The 14780-nt window shown below is 41.8% G+C and overlaps 1 pseudogene; it reads right to left on the minus strand.

Annotated features, from left to right (window-relative positions):
- Positions 1-297: 297 nt before the first annotated feature.
- Positions 298-683, minus strand: LOC145521917 (ribosomal protein eL22-like pseudogene; annotated as a pseudogene).
- Between the last annotated feature and the right edge of the window lie 14097 nt (positions 684-14780).

Genomic DNA, 14780 nt, shown 5'->3' on the forward strand with positions numbered 1-14780 from the left:
CTCCTCTAGGGGATCTTCCCATCCCAGGGATTGAATGTATAACTCACTTTGCTATACACCTGAAACTAACACAACATTGTAAGTTAACTATACTCCAATAAAAATTTAAAAGGGAAAAGCGTTTAAGGAAAGCCAGCATTGTATAAACAGCATACACTTAAATAAAAGAGATGAATGCTTAACATACAGAGTAATGTTTTTTATTCCCTGATAAACTGAAGGTCCATTTCAAGATGTTTCTTTTGTATGCTTCATTCGTTTTATTAGCAAGCGAAGCCCTATAAAGAATGGCTTCATCTAGTCCTCAGACTCAGATTCATCTCCATCTTTACTAATCTGGAAGTAACAAAGCTCGTAAGTCTCCTTGTCAGATGCAACCACATGAAGCCAATCACAAAGATTGTTCTTTTTAAGCTGTTTCTTGAAAAAGTATTTCAAATACCTTTTAGAGAACGGTTTCTCAGAAACAACTGTGATTTTGTTCTTGAAGTGTTCAATGTGAATGACTTTCCCAAGATTTCCAGTCTTTCTATTCACTTTAACCTTCTCCAGTAGAAACTGTTCAAAATTTCTAGAATCAAAATTCCATCTTCTACTGGATGAGTAAGATCCAAAGTAAACTTCCAGGTTGACTTCTTAAGCTTCTTGTCCTTCTTTGGCACTATCTTGAAGGCTTGCTGCATGATCAGAGAACTGTATTTGTACTTTTAATTTATAATTTTAGTGCATTGATATCAGAGAATGTTATCTGTACTGTTTCTACTTTTGGAATTCATATGCTTCTTCTCTGTGGCCAGTGTAGGATTGATTTTTTGTATTAATAAATATTTCAGGGGCAAATTATTTAAACTCTTTGCTATAGAATGTTCCTTTTTGTCATTAAATCAGATCAAATCTGATTTGAAAATCAAGTGTAAGAATGATGTTTTTGTTTGTATGTTTTTCTGGGAAGTCTGGGCTTGAGCTCAAGCCACCAGGCAGCACTTCCAGACCAAGTGCCAGGTGCTGAGCAGCAACAGAAACAAACAAGAAGCACATTTTTATCCTCCCTGCAGCCCAGCAACCCCAGGAAACCTTGAAAAGTAGGGGGCAAGGAACAACCAGCAACTTGGGAGCCACAGAGGAGTTTAAAGGATTGGGACTCGGTCCAAGTCAAACTAGAAGTACCAGGCATCTCAGGAATTAGGGCCTTTCAGATATAATTAATCAGAATATTATATCTGCATCATGCCAGGCCTCAGGGACTTCCCTTAAGGAACTAACATCTAAAAACAGGGCAAATGTTCTAGCTCTCCTAGGCTATTGCATTTCATTTTTGTGAACCAATAACTCTAGGGATATCTCTGGTAGGGAGAATTTCAAACAAAGCCAGGAGAGCATGGATCACAGCAACCCAGTTTTACAGGGACTGTCCAGTTACCCAATGAAGTAGTGTCATTGTGTACAGATCAGCAGCATTCAGCAAAGGCGTAACTCTCATTTATCTCCAAAAAAAAAAAAAAGAATGCTGATTCTTGGTCTAATCAATAGCCTAGGAGAGCCTGAATTCTCATATGAATAAAGTTTGTCATGAAAAATCTACTCAACTGATGTGTTTGAGAAATCATCAGTGCCTTGTTCCACAGACATCGAAAATGTTCTGAGAGCAGGTTTTGACTAATTTTAACTCCTTTCAGTTCTTATCAACTAGATAGGTCTCTCTTGGGTTGTTTTATAACCACACCTTTCTGGAATCAGGGGATTGCCTTGGACTGAATTAGGCCTCCTGTGTCATTGAGGTCGCTAAGAGGACTCCTATGACAGCGTTCCATAAAAGAGATTAGGCCCTCCACTTACAGATTTATTCCCTTTCTGTCCCTCTCTCCGTCCTCTTTCTCCTTCTTGTCTAACACCCTTCTCTTTACTTTCCATTCTTCTCTGGACTATATCTGGGACTAATCAGTTGGTTACCCAATAGGCATCTACCATGCACCAGGCATGGTGCTGAGTAGTGGAGGATACAGAGATGACCACGGCACGTGTTTGTCCTTGATGAACTTACAACCTTATACCTCTGCTATAGGATGTTCCTTTGGGGCATTAAATCAGATCCATGCTTTTGGGAGCAGGTCACATTCTTTCAAGTCCACACACTTTCTTAACCAACATAATGTAGAGTCTTGCTTAAAAATAAGATCCCAAGACCATCAACACCTACTTGGCCTGGGAGCTTGTCAGAAATGCCAAGGAACTGAAGTCCCATCCCAAACTTAATGAATCAAGCTCATTTTAACAAAACCCAGTGGTAATCCATGTACACATTAAAATTCTAGAGCATTTCATACTTCATATAAAACATTTAAAATGGACATACTCCAAATTTGTGATTTATTAACATTGCCCTTTTCATTTTTATTTATTTTAAGAATTTTTAATGTTGCCCTTTTAAGATGAACTGAATCTGTTATCAAAATCTAACAAGAAGTAAGTTTTGAAAGGCACTGAATAGGATGTAATTACTGCTGAGGTTGGTCCCTGGATGCATTCTGACATTGTCCTTTCTTCTATATGCCCTGACTTCCTTATCCTTCCTCCCACTGCTGGGAATGCTTAGGAATTAAGGTTTTTGGCTCTGCAGGCCTGGGGAGCATAATCACACCCCCAGTGGTCTGCAAAATCAAGTGTAAGAATGATGTTTTTGTTTGTATGTTTTTCGGGAAGTTCGGGCTTGAGCTCAAGCCACCAGGCAGCACTGACAGACCAAGTGCCAAGTGCTGAGCAGCAACAGAAACAAACAAGAAGCACATTTTTTTTTAATTCTCCCTGCAGCCCAGCAACCCCAGGAAACCTTAGAAAGTAGGGGACAAGAAACAACCAGCAACTTGAGAGCCAGAGAGGAACTTAAAGGGTTTGGACTTGGTCCAAATCAAGCCAGAAGTACCAGGCATCTCAGGAATTAGGGCCTTTCCGATATAATTCATCAGAAATTACATCTGCATCATGTAGATGCAGGGACTTTCCTTAAGGAACTGTCTAACGTTTAAAAACAGGGCAAAAAAAAAAAAATAAAAAAAATAAAATAAAAAAAAAAAATAAAAACAGGGCAAATGTTCTAGCTCTCCTAGGCTATTGCATTTCATTTTTGTGAACCAATAACTCTAGGGATATCTCTGGCAGGGGAGAACTTCAAACCAAGCCAGGAGGGCATGGAGCACAGCAACCCAGTTGTACAGGGCCTGTCCAGTTACCCAATCAGGTAGTGTCATTGTGTACAGATCAGCAGCACTTCAGCAAAGGTGTAACTCTCATTTATCTCCCCTCCCCACCCAATGTTGATTCTTGGTCTAATCAATAGCCTGGAGGAGGCTGAGTTCTCATACAAATAAATCTTGGCCTGAAAAAGTCTACTCAACTGACGTGTTTGAGAAATTGTCAGTGTCTTGTTTCACAGATATCAGAAATGTTCTGAGAGCGGGTTTTGACTAATGTAACTCCTTTAGGTTCTTATCAACTAGACAGGTGCCTCTCAGGTTGTTTTATAGCCACACCTTTCTGGAACCAGGGGATTGCCTTGGACTGAATTAGGCCTCCTGTGTCATTGAGGTCACTGAGAGGACTCCTGTGACAGTGTTCCAGATCCTAGATCAGGCCCTCCACATCTGGCTTTCTTCCTTCTCTCTCCCCTTCCCCTTCCTCATTCCCCTTCTTGCCTTATACCCTTCTCTCTACTTCCCATTGTTCTCTGGACTCTATCTGGGGCCCCCAGTAGCACTAATCAGTCAGTTACCTGACAGACATCTACCATGCCCCAGGCATGGTGCTGGGCAGTAGAGGATACAGAGATGATCATATGTATTTGTCCTTGATGAACTTATACCTTATACCTCTGTTATAGAATGTTCCTTTTTAGCATTAAATCAGCTAAATGCTTTTGGGAGCAGCCCACATTCTTTCAATTTCTTAACCAATGTAGTCAACGGTCTTGCTTAAAAGTATGGTCCCCAGACCATCAGCACCACCTTGGCCAGGGAGCTTGTCAGAAATGCAGCATCTCAAACCCCATCCCAGACTTAATGAATCATTGAGTGAGTGAATGAGTGAGTGTTAGTTGCTCAGTTGTGTCTGACTGTTTGCTGCCCCATGGATTCTAGCCATCCAGGCTCCTCTGTCCATGAAATTGTCCAGGCAAGAATACTAGAGTGGGTTGCTATTTCCTTCTTCAGGGAATCTTCCTGATCCAGGGATCAAACCCAGGTCTCCTGCATTGCAGACAGATTCTTTACTGTCTGAGCCACCAGGGAAGCCCTTAATAAATGAAGCATATGCTTAATAAGTATGTGTGCATGCGTGTTGGAGAAGGCAATGGCACCCCACTCCAGTATTCTTGCCTGGAGAATCCCAGGGATGGCAGAGCCTGGTGGGCTGCCATCTATGGGGTCACACAGAGTCGGACACGACTGAAGCGACTTAGCAGCAGCAGCAGCAGCATGCGTGTTAAGTCGCTTCAGTGGTGTATGGCTCTTTATGACCCTATGGCCTGTAGCCCACCAGGCTCCTCTGTCCATGGGATTCTCCAGGCAAGAATACTGGAGTGGGTTGCCATGCCCTCCTCCAGGGGATCTGCCCGACCCAGGGATCAAACTCTTAATAAGCATATTCACACATAAGTGTGTGAAGAGCTTACTCATTGGAGAAGACCTTGGTGCTGGGAAAGATTGAAGGAAAAAGGAGAAAGGGCGGCAGAGGATGAGATGGTTAGATATCATCACTGACTCAGTGGCCATGAATTTGAGCAAACTCCAGGGGATAGTGGAGGACAGAAGAGCCTGGTGTGCTGCAGTCCATGGGGTCACAAGGAGTCGGACACGACTGAGCAACTGAACCAACAACAAGACATAAATGTGACCTCACATAGTGCACACTGTGCTATGAATATAAGTACCATAGGATAAATTCAGTACAGGGCAAGATCATTGTCTCAGATGGTCAGAGGGGAAAAGATTTTCCAGGGCAGTTGGAACTTGAAGAATAATCAGGAATCAATAGCTGAAATAGTCTTATTTGTTTCTTAAAAAAAAACAAATATTGTTAAGACCCGAACTAGTTCCTTCTGGACCTATACTTTTTAAAAAATATATTTATTTATTTGGCTGTGTTGAGCCTTAGTTGTGTCATGTAGGATCTTCGGTGCCTCCTGTAGGACCTTGGTTGCCATGTACCCAGTCTCTACTTGTGGCTCCCGGGCTTAGTTGCTCCGCGGATGTGAGATCTTAATTCCCTGACCAGGGATCAAACGTGCATTCTCTGCATTGCAAGGTGGATTCTTAACCACTAGACGACCAGGGAAGTCCCTGAACTTATACTTTTTAAAGTTCTTTATTGTCCAAAGTGAATATTGAGTTTATGGAACAGATTTTGATTATGTTTAGAATTTTACTCAAAATGTATTTAAAAACTACATCTTTCTGAAAGTACTATCTGTAAGTATAATAGTATAGTATAATACTATAATTTTATAATATTATACTATGTACTATATTAGTATATATTACAGTATATATTATATTATTAGTATATATTATACTATATACTAAACTATAATACTCTGAGTAGTATTTTTCATGGCAAATTGAGTATCTAAGCTTGAAATTCCTAGCATGTTTTAATTTACTTGACCTTCTTCATATTAGCCCACGTAGGAAGCATCCTCCTTGAAGTCCAAGTTAGTTGACTGTACTATTTCCTCTTATCTAAACAAACTATGCTTCTCAGGTGGCTCAGCAGTAAAGAATCCACCTACCAATGCAGGAGATATGAGTTTGATCCCTGGGTCAGGAAGACCCCCCCAGAGAAGGAAATGGCACTCTAGTATTCTTGCCTGGAGAATTCCATGGACAGAGGAGCCTGGTGGTCTATATAGTCCATCAGGTCGCAGAAGAGTTGGACACAACTTAACAAATAAACAGCAAACAAACTGTACTAAAAGTTGTGAGTTCTTGGTTATTTAAATTAAAATAGTGAAAATGACTGTGTATTTGCTGAGGATCTTCCTGTTAGGACATAGTATCACATCAGAACTTTTATGCTGTTTCACAAGTACCACCCAGAAACAAGGGTAAATATTGTGGTGGGCTCCAGTGCAGCTACCTCATTACCAGAAGGGGCTGTGAAGAATTTCTCAAAAGTCAATGATCAGCTTTTGCCTTTCTGTGTAAGTCTCAGCACAACTTTATCTTAGAGATGAGAGTCAAGTTTGAAAGTCTTGATTCTCCTTGCCCTTTCTTCTATTGACCCTGGCTTCCTCTTTGTACAAACCCTACTTCACATTCCTGAAAGGAAGAGAAGACTAGAAGGTCAAGCACTCCCACATTTCTTCATAGGTTCATGGCTGTTTTTCCTACATTTGTCTTTTCCAGGTTGTCTAATGCCTGATACACACAACCTGTGGCATGGTTAAATTTGCTTAGGTTACTCTATTAACGCGTTCACCCTAAATGCAGATTCGACAGCTGTCCCTGGCATTATTCCTGTCTCTGAGGTCATCAAGAAAAAGCAAATTACCTTATGGTCAGTTCATTTTTCTTGTTATAATAGCATCATCCTGAAATCAGGAAAATCCTTTCTGGTGACAATTCTGTTGTAGATAAAACTTAGATCCATGTGAATGTTTGGTGTGATGGAGAGTCACAGAGAAAGAGGTGAACTTTCTCACTCATGTGCAGTTTTTGAGCTCTCCTGGTGAGGGTTTACATTCTGTGTTTACTGGATGGTTGGAAATCCTCACCTGGAATTTGCACAAGTTTCTACCTCCAGGCCAGATAGATCATTCTTTGTTTAGTTAACCTAATCTCTCACTCTGTGTAGATTTTATTTTTAAAGAATTTTTATTGGAGTATAGGATTTACAATGTTGTATTAGTTTCTAGCATACAGCAAGGTGAATCAGTTATACATATACATTGCTGTTGCTGTTCTGTCGCTCAGTTGTGTCCAACTCTTTGTGACCCCATGGACTGCAGCAGGAATGTATATTCCCCTCTTTTTTAGATTCTTTTCCCGTATAGATCATTACTGAGTTTTGAGTAGAGCTCTCTGTGCTGTACAGTAGGTCTTCATTAGTCATCTATTTCATATATAGTATAGTAGTGTGTATATGTCAATCCCAATCTCCCAGTTTATCCCTCCCTCCATTCCCCCTGGTAACTATAAGTTTGTTTTTAAATGGTTTGTGAGTGAGTGACAAGGTGAAACACCTTGTATGCACTCCAATTGAGAAACATGATTAAATCACCTTCAAGTCAACACTCCTTTTCCTTTTGCTGTCTTGGTGCTGCTTTGTCCACAGCAGCTGTTGACTGAGGGATGAGACTTCAGTGTCGGTCATCGTGGACTCTGCTGAGCAAGGATGATTCTAGGGTTCAAGGACTGGGAACATTTTCTAGATAGCCTGGCTGGGAAAACCCTGTTCTCTGGGCCACTGTGTCCCTCCTGGCTTGTCTTGCTCAGGGTAGCTCGCTCCCGTTTTGTGTTCTCTTGGATAATATTATTATCTTTAGTGCTCTCTTCCCTGCTTTGACCAGTTTCCTCCCTGTTTGATAAATAGTGTTTCACATTTTCCAGAGGTCAAGGCCTAGTTGGCTGGCCAGGAACCTCAGTGGTACAAAGAACCACAATAGCCTTTCTCTAGAAGGCCTTGAAACACAGCCTGAGGGAACTGAAGTTTTAAAGCTGAGGGCAAACTGAGATTGACCACAAATTCTTTCTTGTTGCCATGGATGTGGAAGTTCACTTGTTTTTCTAATTGTGTGTGTGTGTGAAGAGAGAGGTGTAGGTGTCTGTGTCTAGGGCTGTCTTTTATATTTGCATTCATTCATTCTCATCTTCTCTTTTTCATGGTTTCAAAGTGTTTGTTTTCTATTTCTCCTGCCGTTAAAACACAACCAGCACTGATGTTTGCACAGTGCACAGTGATATGGCTGTAGTGACTATCAAATATGGAAATGCTTCTGTACCTGATGACAAATAACTTTTGTCACAAACTCCATCTGAATTCTCCTCTGCTGCCAAGGGGCCTTCACACAGTCCAGCTACTGGCAGGTTCATACCTGGCATAGCTTGGGAAGGATCCCCTGGAACCCTAGGGCAGTGTACCCCTGCCTGCATCTACTCTGCTTAGTTCGTACTCTCTGTACACATTTTGGGTATCACCTCCTGAAAATAGCAGAACTTAACACAGAGAGTACATAGTTATCAGGTCAATCTTAGTCCTGGAATTCAGCCAAGATTTGTGAAGGAAGCACAAGAAATAGCTGAACAGTGAAGATGGATTCTTCAAAGTCTAAGCACTAACAACCATACCCTTTCCTCATAAGGAAGGACTTTATGATGACTTAGATAGTCACAATCCAGACCCAGCTATCTTGCCGAAGTTTGAGCCTTCTGTCACTTGAAGTGGACCAGAATGACCTCCAAGGCCCCTTCCAAGGTTTCTATTTAAAAAAATCATAAACTTTGTAGATTCTTTCAGAAAGTGCATACCTAGCATGTTCCATGAGATTCCTAAGTGCTAAATGAACGAAGAACCAGGTGTCTTAAGGCCTCTGCCTGTCCTGGTTTAGACATCTGGTGGCCTCGATATTCACATGAACACAGGGTAAGTCTGTAATTACGGGACTGTATCTGGGAGCCCTGCTCACCCGTGGCCACCCAGAGAACGTGGGATGAAATGACAAGCCTGTGTGTGGGGTACTAGGATGTGTGGAGAGGAAGTGGTTTGATTTTGGGAAGATGCAGTTGAGCTTGGCAAGTGCAATGGCAACAATGAAGCAAGGATTTATTTTCTGGGAAAAAAAGCTGAAATGGGAGGAATTCCTAGTCTCCTGAAACTGAGGAGGCGGTGGTAGGACTGGGTCACTCGGAGAGACATTGACTCACTAGCTCTTCCAGCTCTGTGAGTTTGGAGTCTGGATGCAGAGGTTCTGGCAGCCCCAGGTTAGTCCTGTGAAGAAGGTTGCAGGTGAGAGCCTTTGGGAGTGAAGGCACACAGGACTGGGCAGAGAGACTCCAGGCTATCCAGGCAGAATATCAACGTGCCTCCTGCAGAGACTTCTCGTGAGGTGGCTGACTTGGGTGTGCTTCAGTTTTCTCCTCGGTCAAGCGGGGTTTATAATGTTTTCCCCCATACCTTTTCTTAGCAACTGTAAGTTATGTATTTGGCCCCAACAGGTGTCTGTATGATTTTTGTAGGAGCCCAGGAAACAAGCTTGCTCCTGGGAAAGGGAAGCATCTTGGGAGTCTGCAGCTGTGAGACTTCCTGGAGCCCTACATGCTCTCTAAATCTGGTTGGGTTGTATACCTGTCTTCAATTAAAAAATTCAAATCTGAATAAAAATGAAAGAACAAAATTATTAACACTCCTGTACTGGTCTTCCCAGGTGGCTCAGTGGTAAAGAATCCAGTATTCTTGCCTGGAAAAATCCCATGGACAGAGGAGCCCAGCAGACTGCAGTCCATGGGGTGCAAAGAGTCAGACACAACTTAATGACTAAACAACAACTGGTCTTCTAGATTCACTATCTGTTAATGTCTTCACACACATGTACACACACTTCTTTTGTAAACCATCCAAAAGTAGTATACAAGCATCATGACATTTCATTCCTTTATGATTCTAAATAATACATTTCTTATAAACAAAGACATTTTCACTTTCCTGGTCAATAATCATAATATTATTTCTACATCTAAGAAAAGGTTAATTCAATAATATCAAATATATAGTCCATTATCAAATTTCCTAAATCATTTCCAGAATGTTAAGTCCAGGTTAATACCTTGCATTTTCTGCTGTATTTCTTTAGTAGGGATCAGTCTAGAACAGCTGCCATTTCCCTCTGTTCTTTCATGTTGAATCTTGGAATTGTCCAGGCCAGATGTCCTGCAGAGTACTCCATGGGTTCCTGTCACTGCTTCATGTTGCTTTGTATTTCTGAGCCAGTCCTTCTAGCCCTGGTCTTATGAGTCATGAGGTTGTCTTTGATGTTTTAGCCCAAGAACCTTACTGGATGTTTAGGGTAAGCACTTAAGGCAACTGAGTTTATTTTTCTACACATTCGAAGACCCAGCTTTGTTAATATGCCCCCTCAAAGGACTCCAAGTTCATTCAGCACCTAATTGTCACCATCTTAACCTGTGTTTCCACAAAATCGATCATACTCGACATACTGACACCACTGGAATCATTTCTAAAATGTGAAACAGAAAATGAACAAGGGTATTTGATTCATTTTTCCTCTGCAGTGATGATGTGGGCTCTCAAGTCACCAAAAGTAAAGTAGAGGTTGAATACAGTGTTGGAAGAAGAGGATTTGTTGTTTTTATCTTGGGTATTTGCCTGTAACAGACTGACATACTGCAGGTTATAGACTGGGCTAAGACTTTGAGTTGTGAACTGTCAGGTGAATGAAGTGGACAGAAGAACGGGTTATAACTGCCACATGCCACTCCAGCATTTATGCGGATCCTCTTATTTCCCCAGGAATCTATAATTATGGAGACCAAAGGGATCATTTTGCAGATGAGGAAATGAAAGCCCAGAGAGGAAAGTGATGTGACTGATGACACCCAACTCACGGGTGGACGGACCCTGGATTAAAGCCTGTCTCCCAAGTCCAGCCCTGTGCTTTCTCTGTTATCCATAATGATAGAGTCATTAGATTTTGTATTTAGACACTCGAGGAAACAGTTTTGAAATGACAAGGGCTAAGGAAGAAGAGAAGGCTTCCCCCCATTGCTCAGCGGTTAAGAATCCTCTTGTAGTGCAGGAGATGTGGGTTCGATCCTTGGGTTAGGAATATCCCCTGGAGGAGGAAATAGCAAACTGCTCTAGTATTCTTGCCTGGATAATCCCATGGATTGAGGAGCCTGGTGGGCTACAGTCTATGGGGTCACAAAGAGTCAGATATGAGTGGAGCTACTTAGCAGGCACGCAGGCACACAGGGGAAAAGAGAACACTATTAATTAAGCAGACACAAGAGACTCTCACAATTGTTAAAATCAGAGCACAAGCGTTCCACTGTCATATCCTTGAATCTCGAAACAGGACTAGTATGGCAGAGCCCTTTGCTTCTTTAAAATTCTCCTCTCTCATTTTCCAAAATCATAGTCCTTCGACCTTCAGAGTTTGAATCAAGATACAATGTGTTTGGGGGTAAGTAACTTTTTCTTGGGTTTCATAATGGATTGTTTGTCTTTAAATTGCAAACTGAATCACTTTTGGAATTATATCTTTTTTTTATAGGCTTTTTCCTTCTGAAGTCATTTTTCAAAGATCTCTCTCTTCCTCCTCCACAGGTGTATAAATACTCTTTGCAATTACCAGGTGTCTGTCTTCACCTGTCTATTACAGAAAGTTTTCAGAAGTTCCAATTATATACCAAATTGCAGATTATGGCTTAGATTGTACTTTGATCTTAAAAACAGAATTTAAGGTAACTTTTCTCAACCAAATTGCAAGTATTGATTTTTTTTTTTTTTTTACATGAAGTATATTTGTTCAATTAGGTCTCCTTTTTTCATTCTTTAAAGAATGTATCTTCAGTTACCTATAGAAAGAAAGGAAAGGAGGGAGGGAGGAAAGGAAGAAAGAAGAATGGAGGGAGGGAGGGAGGAAAAGAAAATCATCATCAGCCACTTGCCCTTAGTCCCAGTTCAGTTTTTTGGTCCATTGTCTTGGTTATGGATTTTTCAAGCTCTTTTTGATGAATATGAAAACCTCCTGCAGAAGCTGTTAAGAAAGAGAGAGTCAGTAAAATGCACATGTGTATCAGTGAGATTCTTTGGCAGCAAGTGGGCAGTGGTAAAGAATCCACCAGCTGATGCAGGAGATGCAAGAGACCCATGTTCCATCCCTGAGTCGGGAAGATCCCCTGGAGTAGGAAATTGCAACCCACTCCAGTATTCTTGCCCGGAAAATTCCATGAACAGAGGAACCTGGAGGGCTACAGACCATAGAGTTGCAAAGAGTTGGACATGACTGAATGAATGAGCACCCATCCACCAGCAGAAATAAGCAGACTCCCCAGCCAAACAACAAAAAAAAACCTGTTACAGCTTATATAATGAGAAATCTAAAAATGGGGTGGCCTTCAGGGTACATTGACTTTGTGACTCAGTGATGTCATCAGGGCCTCAGTCTCTTTCCATCTCACCATCTGTCAATCATGGTATAAACTTTGGTCTAGGATTGGATGACCTAGGGATCAAAATACACTTGGCAGTAGCAACTGGAGGTTGCCTATTCAGGTTTAGTTTGGAAGGGCAATCATCTTTTCCTGTGGTTCTCTCTAGCAGTAAGAAAATTGCCCAGAATATCCCAGAACCAAATCCCTTCAGTTCATATTAACTTGATTTGAGTCATGTGCCCATTTCTGAACCAATTCTTGTCACAGGGGACTATCATGCTTAGACATAGTATTAGTACGTGTCTTAGGGTGGATTCCCCGGGAAGCAAACTCTGAGACAGTTTGTGTGCAGGAGGCTTACTGGAGGGTGTCCTCCAATCAGTGCTTGTTGGGGAGTGAAGGAAGCAGGACTGGGAAAAGGAAAGGGTTAAATAAAAGATTCAGTTAATTCCATGGGAACTCTCACAAGCAGAGAGGGCTCTGCAGAGTTGTCCTTCCTTGCATCAAGATTGCTGGGCTTTATACTTTTCACCTTGACCATCCCTGGATGTGAGCTAATTCCAGGGATAGTGTGTGGCCTTGGGGAAAGTGGCTTTTTTTGGCTTGCTTTTCCAGGGCAATGCCCAGGGACTGACTCACTGAGCAGCATCAGGTCCCAGCAGGCCTAGTGGCTGGAGGAATGGGTGTTTTAGCGTTGATGCGGGGATTTGGGCAGCACACCACAGCACTGGTTGTACTTCAGCTCTTGAGCCACTTGGATGGACCTTTTTGGTATAGTATACTCTGGGACCATTCAGGTATGACCTAAATCAAATCCCTTATGATTATACAGTGGAAGTGAGAAATAGATTTAAAGGACTAGATCTGATAGACAGAGTGGCTGATGAACTAAGGACGGAGGTTCGTGACATTGTACAGGAGACAGGGATCAAGACCATCCCCAAGAAAAAGAAATGCAAAAAGCAAATGGCGGTCTGAGGAGGCCTTACAAATAGCTGTGAACAGAAGGGTAGTGAAAAGCAAAGGAGAAAAGAAAGATATTCCCATCTGAATGCAGAGTTCCAAAGAATAGCAAGGAGAGATAAGAAAGCCTTCCTCAGTGATCAATGCAAAGAAATAGAGGAAAACAATAGAATAGGAAAGACTAGAGATCTCTTCAAGAAAATTAGAGATACCAAGGGAACATTTCATGCAAAGATGGGCTCGATAAAGGACATAAACAGTATGGACCAAACAGAAGAAGAAGATGTTAAGAAGAGGTGGCAAGAATACACAGAAGAACTATACAAAAAAGATCTTCACAACCCAGATAATCACGATGGTGTGATCACTCACCTAGAGCTAGACATCCTGGAATATGAAGTCAAGTGGGCCTTAGGAAGCATCACTATGAACCAAGCTAGTGGAGGTGATGGAATTCTAGTTGAGCTATTTCAAATCCTAAAAGATGATGCTGTGAAAGTGCTGCACTCACTATGCCAGCAAATTTGGAAAACTCAGCAGTGGCCACAGGACTGGAAAAGGTCAGTTTTCATTCCAATCCCAAAGAAAGGCAATGCCAAAGAATGCCCAAACTACCACACAGTTGCACTCATCTCACACGCTAGTAAAGTAATGCTCAAAATTCTCCAAGCCAGGCTTCAGCAATACGTGAACCGTGAACTTCCAGATGTTCAAGCTGGATTTAGGAAAGGCAGAGGAACCAGAGATCAAATTGCCAACATCTGCTGGATCATCAAAAAAGCAAAAGAGTTCCAGAAAAACATCTATTTCTGCTTTATTGACTATGCCAAAGCCTTTGACTGTGTGGATCACAATAAACTGTGGAACATTCTGAAAGAGATGGGAATACCAGACCACCTGACCTGCCTCTTGAGAAACCTGTATGCAGGTCAGGAAGCAACAGTTAGAACTGGACATGGAACAACAGACTGGTTCTAAATAGGAAAAGGAGTACATCAAGGCTGTATATTGTCACCCTGCTTATTTAACTTATATGCAGAGTACGTCATGAAAACTGCTGGGCTGGAGGAAGCACAAGCTGGAATCAAGATTGCTGGGAGAAATATCAATAACCTCAGATATGCAGATGACACCACCCTTATGGCAGAAAGTGAAGGAGAACTAAAGAGCCTCTTGATGAAAGTGAAAGTGGAGAGTGAAAAAGTTGGCTTAAAGCTCAACATTCGGAAAATTAAGATCATGGCATCTGGTCCCATCACGTCATGGCAAATAGATGGGGAAACAGTGTCAGACTTTATTTTTTTGGGCTCCAAAATCACTGCTGATGGTGATTGCAGCCATGAAATTAAAAGACGCTTACTCCTTGGAAGGAAAGTTATGACCAACCTAGATAGCATATTAAAAGCAGAGACCTTTGTTACTTTGTCAACAAAGGTCCATCTAGTCAAGGCTATGGTTTTTCCAGTGGTCATGTAAGGATGTGAGAGTTGGACTGCAAAGAAAGCTGAGTGCCGAAGAATTGATGCTTTTGAACTGTGGTGTTGGAGAAGACTCTTGAGAGTCCCTTGGACTGCAAGGAGATCCAACCAGTCCATCCTAAAGGAAATCAGTCCTGGGTGTTCATTGGAAGGACTGATGTTGAAGCTGAAACTCCAG

Source organism: Giraffa tippelskirchi, chromosome 9 (genome assembly GCF_054371585.1).
Source record: "Giraffa tippelskirchi isolate mGirTip1 chromosome 9, T2T-mGirTip1v1.2.pri, whole genome shotgun sequence".
Lineage (NCBI taxonomy): Eukaryota > Metazoa > Chordata > Mammalia > Artiodactyla > Giraffidae > Giraffa > Giraffa tippelskirchi.